The 7435-nt window shown below is 33.9% G+C and overlaps 2 pseudogenes; both read right to left on the bottom strand.

The window, feature by feature from the left end:
* Window positions 1-261: 261 nt before the first annotated feature.
* LOC148943038 (uncharacterized) lies at window positions 262-1696 on the bottom strand (annotated as a pseudogene).
* A 4590-nt stretch (window positions 1697-6286) lies between these two features.
* Window positions 6287-7435, bottom strand: LOC148943037 (GPI mannosyltransferase 1-like; annotated as a pseudogene).

The following is a 7435-nucleotide window of genomic DNA, read 5'->3' as shown; positions in this document are numbered from 1 at the left end:
GTCGTAACTTGTACAAAATCAAGAAATTCAGAGCTAAAAACTCGTTTATTTATTAAATTATTAGTCACGTCCCTGATTGCGAAAATCCCTTTAATATAGTTTAAGCTTTGGGAGCGTACATTGATGATTATTTAATTTTCCAACTGCTTCTATCACGGGGAATATATGATTTCACCATTACTTCAAGAATATAGCAAGTACATACGAAGAAAAAAAGACATCCTAAAAATACAAAAAATTGAACATTTAAATGCTGAAATTCTAGTAAATAGGCAGGAAGTAGATTGACATTGTTTCTAGAACCCAAAAACTAAACATAAGAACCCATGAATGAACAGGAACTTCAATATCATACCAAATCAATGGTATAAAACTAAAGTACCAAAGGAGGTATTGCGCGGTAACAACCTTATTCAAAGTGACAAAAGAATAAACAATGACAAACATACCAAATTCTAAACTTACTAGGCTTGAACATCTGTGCGTAAAAAAGATTATGCAAAAGCTCTGGGTAATGAATGGTATGTACCCCAGGTTCAGGTTCTTTTATTTATAAACTAAATACAACTACAATATGGGTATGCCCGGCTGAGAGTCTAGCTCGTATTACCAGGCAACCAATAACAAATAAAAACAACAAAAACATAATATATAACTGCATTTGTACATAATCACACTTTTGTAAATAGATAAAAAAGAAAGAAAAATGTAAGACTTAACAAGCATCGCCCCAAGCCAGCAGCCAAATGGAGAACAAACTAAAACAAAACACCAAAAATAGTGAAGTGAAGCCGTGGGGAAACCCTACCAATAGAATGTGCCAGCGGGAAGACCATAACTGAATTAAAAAAAAAATTAAAAAAAATGAAATTAAATAAAATGATAAAAGGGTTAGTAAAAGATTTTTTAAATGACCCCACAGTGTACCAACAGAAAGACTAATATGGAGACCCAACCCATGCACATTCCAAAGTTTGGTTATGCAGTGCCTGAGTGAGAACCTAGATCTCTCAGTGCAAGCTCAGGGTTCAATATACTTAAAATATCCCCTCGTTCCATAATAGTGCTCAAATTTATTAAATAGATCCATAGCCAAAATAATTTTCTGTAGAATTTGAGCAAAATACTTGACACAAGACATCAAACCATGAAAAGATAATAAAAATTCTATTGGTAATATATTAAGGAACGAATATACATTTTTAATTGGCAATTTTTATGGTAGGGATATTGGGGAGGGAATGAAAGTTTTCAGAATACGCAGTGCTTTATTTTGCTGCCTTTCAAGTTAGGACTGAAATGTTTCAAAAATGATAGAAAATATACCAGAAAACTGAATAATTGTGTTTTGGATCTTGTCGATATACGTGATAAAATAAGTTTCCTCTAAGAACTCCCATCCATAAGAATTATAATGGGAAGCAGTGAATGAGAGAAAAGTGACAATAGTCGTTAGCAGAAACTTTGATTGCCTTCTATTCACTGTTAAAATACTATTTCCCAGCGCAAAGTATATTAGAGGAGAATAAGTGAGAGGATATATCTTAAAGTGGATAGCCAGCCTATGGAAAGAGCCAGCTAACAAATACTCGTCTCGCTTCAAAAAGTACACACTACACAGCATTAAAAAAACTGTAACAGATTCAGAGCTTCCCCTGGTGGATATAGCTATAACCACAGGATTGTAAAGCCACATTACCGCACTGATTAGCCGATATTCTGTATACCTCACGGATTTAGAAATAAGCCATGAAATTACTATGTCAAATATAACAAATATTATCTTTTCACATGCATTACTTATATAAACATTGGCTGTTAGGATTTGTGAAAGCAAGGGGGTATATCAATATACCCCTGTTTGTGAGGTGACTCTCCCATTGATTGCATTTGGCCGCACCTGTGTAAATAACATAATCAATATCCGTATACTTTTGTTCAATATAAATGTCATGGATGTAGCTCCATAATACGAGGAGAATGCGCACTAAAAGCCCGTAAAATAAATGGATGAGTAACTGATCCTGCTTAAGCAAGCGCTCTACCATTTTTGACATCTTCTTTTCTATAGAAAAAAAAGAAGCTTCACCAGCTTGCACTAATCAAGGGTTCATAATTTTCTTTTTTACTTCACCCTTTTGTTAAAACCGCAATAAGTACACTTGTATGCCACTACAATTTTATTAGGGGATTAATTTCAAAACCACTAAACCAATTACTGCATTTTACATACCTCTATCTAAATTATTTTTTTTTATTAACAAATGGGTAAAAAAAAAACATACGAATCTCCATATAATGCTAAAAAAAACAAAACTGCATATAATACCAACAATATCAAAATAGGTCCTGACGCATATTAGAGTGTTTGGGATGACCCGAAAAAAGGAAAACTTCAACTACTTATACACTTCCTCGGGGAAATAATACTCTCTGACTCCTCCTGTCCTCCCACCCCTACTAAACAATTAATCAACATTCTAAGGATAATACATTTTTCTTACAGGGATGATAGAGGAATCCAACATTCGCACTTTATGATTCATCATGTTTCCTTTCATATACCGACTATCACATCAATCAACATACAAGAAAATTTTTGTCTTTTAACATTCACAAGCATATGCTCACTCCCAGATCAATCACCTTATACCTATCTACAATACCGGTTAAAACAAATACATCACAAAGAAGCACGAAATTCCTTAAGAACCTTCTTACCTTTTACTTCCGCCGAAAGCCTGTTCCACACTTCAGGACCAATATACCTAGTACAAAAATTTAGATCTGGTAGTAACTGGAACTGGCGTTCTAACTAATTCAACATTTCTAGTTTCATTACCAGAAATGCTTTTCATAAATGCTTTTATAATGTTAAAAATAACCAATTTCTACTGCAGTGTTATAGAAAAAGGTAGCTTATCGTAAAATATTGATTCTTGTAATTATATATTTCTTATATTATTATCTTGTCTAAGGTTAAGCGTGTATAAAATTTGTATACGCCATATATGGTTACGAGGCAAACGATAATAACGTCATTTATCAATTTTGAAACGAAAATGCAGTTTTTTGTCTAAATTGATTCAATTTTAAATACTATTTTATTTCAGCTACAATAGCCACCAGATGTTACATTTTCTTTTGAAATGAGCCATTATACAGTTCTTTATGATTTTCCAGTGCCCAGCTAGATGAGGAGGAAAAAAACGGAAAAAATAAAAAAGATGCCATATATGCAGAAAATCGTTGCTGCAACCAATTTTATTGATTTATAAGCCTATATATTTTACCTTGTTGTTCAAGCCAAGAGATGGTAAGTTTCTCATGTAGTAGTTTTTGAATAGGTGGTTCTAATAGTGTACTTTTGTTTTGATATGACTCTATTTTAGGAGGTATGGGTTATTTCAGTTTTTACTATGGGGCATGATCGTCTCTTACTACGTTTCTAGCTACCGCTGCAACCCAGATATTACGTCATATATGGTTATAACCTATACGATTGTAACGTCATTCATCAAGTTTTTACATGGAAATGCAGTTTTTTGTCCAAATTGACTCTATCTTAAAAACTTTTTTATTTTTTATTACCAAAGGAACGAGATATAACGATTCAAGTTAAAATGAACCATTATGCAGCTCTATAATTATTCCAGTGCCCCGCTATATGAGGAGAAAGAAAACGGAAAGAAAAAAGATGCCGTTTATGCAGAATATCGTGGTTGCAGTCACTTTTCTTGATTTTCAAGCCAATATAATTTCCTTGTTTTTCAAGCCTAGAGACGGTATAATTTCTACATAGGATTTTGGGACAAGATGGTTCTAATAGTGTACTTTTTGTTTTAATCTGACTCTATTCTTAGGAATTATAGGTTATAATTCCATAGGAAGCGTTTTAAGACCTCACATGGAAGCAAATGTTTACATGATGCTTAGCATAATTTTTTCCTGACAGAACCAGCATAACGTTGAATATGGTGCCAAAAATAGGACTCTTTTTGTCGTGTAGCCTATGGCCAAAAACCCTTAACCGGATGCCTGAAATTTTCTTCTTGAATGTTCCCACTAGTCTCCTTTGTTAATGAAAAAATTAAACAAAGCTTACAAGTGAAAAAAATTGTGTTGCTCAAATTCAAAATTTATTCAGGAATAATGATAAATACTGTTTATGTTTACTTAAACAGTGAAGTATTAAAACATATTTTTGTAATTTCAAAAAAGTGCTTGAAACCCTGATGTACCTTTTTTTCTTTTCTACAATGCCACTGGGGAACTAGGAAATAATAGGGGTGTTGAAATGAGCAATCAAGCCAAATTTCCCAAATTAGGGTTTTACTTTCCCCATCTCGTTAAGGTGTACCTGAATTGGTCACTGGTTTTGACCTCACACACAGGTTCGTCATTTCGGGGCAAGAGAAGGGTACTGCCTGATTTCAAGAATTTGCTTATTTGAACTTTCTATTTTTTCATAATAAAATTATTTTAATGATCAGTTTGCCTACAATAATCAAGTCCATAGGCAAATATATCGAAAGCATACTTTCTTATGAGAAGTTCGAAATTCATTATATTTAGGCTATTTCTACCAGCGCTGCATTTTATGATGAGATGTTCACAAATTACCAATTTGCATTAAACCTTTGATCTTAATTTCAATGGACAAATTTAAGTCATACTAAGCCTCCCCATGAATGGTGCAACAAGAGTAATAAGGTTTATATATCTTATGAAGCTTATGCAAAAATTACGGAAAACAGATCACACCTTGTCTTAATTCATGTACAGGATGATTCGAACAGTCCATATTCAAACCCGCCTCTTCTTAGCATTTTGTCTCTATTTTCTTTATTATTCTTTCCTGTATTGTTTTTCTTCCTACTGTCTCTCCTTTCATTGCAAGACAATCGTTATCCATCAATTAAAACCAGTCACAATACCAATCATGGCGGGCTTTTAGATGTTAGAAAGACTTTTTTATTCACCTCTTTCACTGCCACTGAGTCGCTTAAGCGTTAAATGTAAACAAAAAAAAATGTGGGCAAAGTTATGATTATGCTAAGTTTCCTGAGAAACCATTATTGTTGGTTTCTGTAGCTTAAAGCTTACCACTTTTATTACAGCACTGTTTCGACGTGGAGTAATGACGTAAGTATAAATTTTACTGCAAATGATCAAACGAAATAAAAGTGTCACTGTGTCATTAGACACGTTAGCTGGAATATAATCCACGGATTTTGAACATAAAAAATACATTTTTTTAGTCTTCATTTTAAAATGGTAAAATCATTGCCTCCCTTCCTTTTTCAAATTAATGTCCCTGGAATATCTTAAAATTGTTAACAGGGAGGGCCTACCAAGTATACCTACGTAGCTGGGCAACAGACAAACGTTGAAGTTTCACCCGTGTCCATTACATCGCTCTATCATCTTAATGCACAAATAAGCCCTTAAAGCAAAACAGGAAGGAAAGACCAGAGGCTACTAAAAGCACGCAATTATGCTTGATAAAACACTTGTAAATTGTAATTTAGATAAATACAAACATTGAATATGGTCTTGTTTCGGCAATTTTTTCTTTGTAATTTGCTCTTTAGCTTGTTTTACCATCCCCAGGTATGCCACCTGGGACATTTGCCCCCCCCCCCCCCGGATCTGTCCCTGATAGAGATGTGAGGTAAACCTATACTTAATACCCCGTTTTTTAACACATGTTTACTTCAATAGTTTCTTCGCCTAAATCCGACAAAGATGCTTTTGTAAGATTTACTGTGTTTATTTTTTAAACCTAAAAATGGTGGCCGGTGTCTACCCCCCCCCCCCCGAAAAATGCTCGATTGACCACGTTATGCTCATGTAAGTAAATACAAAATATGAAAGATTCTTTGTCAAATGTTTTAGCTATTCGAGGATAGAACTAGCAGTGGGTTTCAAGTTCGTAAACAGTAATGAATTTTGATCGGCGACATTACTCTCTCAACCAATTCATTATAATTGGACTAGTGAAGAAGAGAATCTCAGGACATTAGGGCATGCAGGAGTCACAAAACGGAAAATCCGGCATACCTTTGATAGCCCTTGTACCTGTACCTATGCAATGGCAGAAAGCCTTTTCGAGGAATCATTAGAAAGCCAAAACAAAAGTCTGTTTGAAAAAATTTCTTCGTAAATTGCACAAAATCAAGAAATTTAGAGCTGAAAACACGTTTATTTATTAAACTATTAGTCCCGTCCCTGATTGTGAAAATCCCTTCAATATAGTTTAAGCTTTGGGAGCGTACATTGATGATTATTTAATTTTCCAACTGCTTCTATCACGGGGAATATATGATTTCACCATTACTTCAAGAATATAGCAAGTACATACGAAGAAAAAAAGACATCCTAAAAATACAAAAAATTGAACATTTAAATGTCGAAATTCTAGTAAATAGGCAGGAAATAGAAATGACATTATTCCTAGAACCCAAAAACTAAACATAAGAACCCATGACTGAACAGGAACTTCAATATCATACCAAATGAATGGTATAAAACTAAAGTACCAAAGGAGGTATTGCGCGGTAACAACCTTATTCAAAGTGACAAAAGAATAAACAATGACAAACATGCCAAACTCTAAACTTACCAGGCTTTAATATCTGTAGGTAAAAAAGATTATGCAAAAGCTCTGTGTAATGAATGGTATGTACCCAAGGACTGATATGTTTTCAAAATGATAGAAAATATACCAGAAAACTGAAAAATTGTGTTTTGGATCTTGTCGATATACATGATAAAAATAAGTTTCCTCTAAGAACTCCCATCCATAAGAATTATAATAGGAAGCAGTGAATGAGAGAAAAGTGACAATAGTCGTTAACAGAAACTTTGATTGCCTTTTATTCGCTGTTAAAATACTATTTCCCAGCGTAAAGTATATTAGAGGAGAATAAGTAAGAGGATATATCTTAAAGTGGACAGCCAGCCCATGGAAAAAGCCAGCTAACAAATACTCCTCTTGCTTCAAGAAGTACACACTACACAGTACTAAAAAAACGATAAAAGATTCAGAGCTTCCTCTGGTGGATATAGCTAAAACCACAGGATTGTAAAGCCACATTAACGCACTGAATAGCCGATATTCTGGATACCTCACGGATTTAGAAATAAGCCATGAAATGACTATGTCAAATATAACAAATATTACATTGGCTGTTAGGATTTGTGAAAGCAAGGGGGTATATCGATAAGTCTCTTGTTTGTATGGTGACTCTCCCATTGTAATGTACTTGGCTGCACCTGTGTAAATAACATAATCAATATCCGTATACTTTGGTTCAATATAAATGTCATGGATATAGCTCCATAATATGAGGAGAATGCGCACTAAAAGCCCATAAAATAAATGGATGAGTAACTGATCTTGCTTAAGAAGGCTCTCTACCATTTTTGACAT

The sequence above is a fragment of the Artemia sp. Qi Xiang Cuo genome, chromosome 16 (assembly GCF_049724085.1).
Source record: "Artemia sp. Qi Xiang Cuo chromosome 16, ASM4972408v1, whole genome shotgun sequence".
Taxonomy (NCBI): domain Eukaryota; kingdom Metazoa; phylum Arthropoda; class Branchiopoda; order Anostraca; family Artemiidae; genus Artemia; species Artemia sp. Qi Xiang Cuo.
This window is presented reverse-complemented; position numbering and strand designations above follow the sequence as displayed.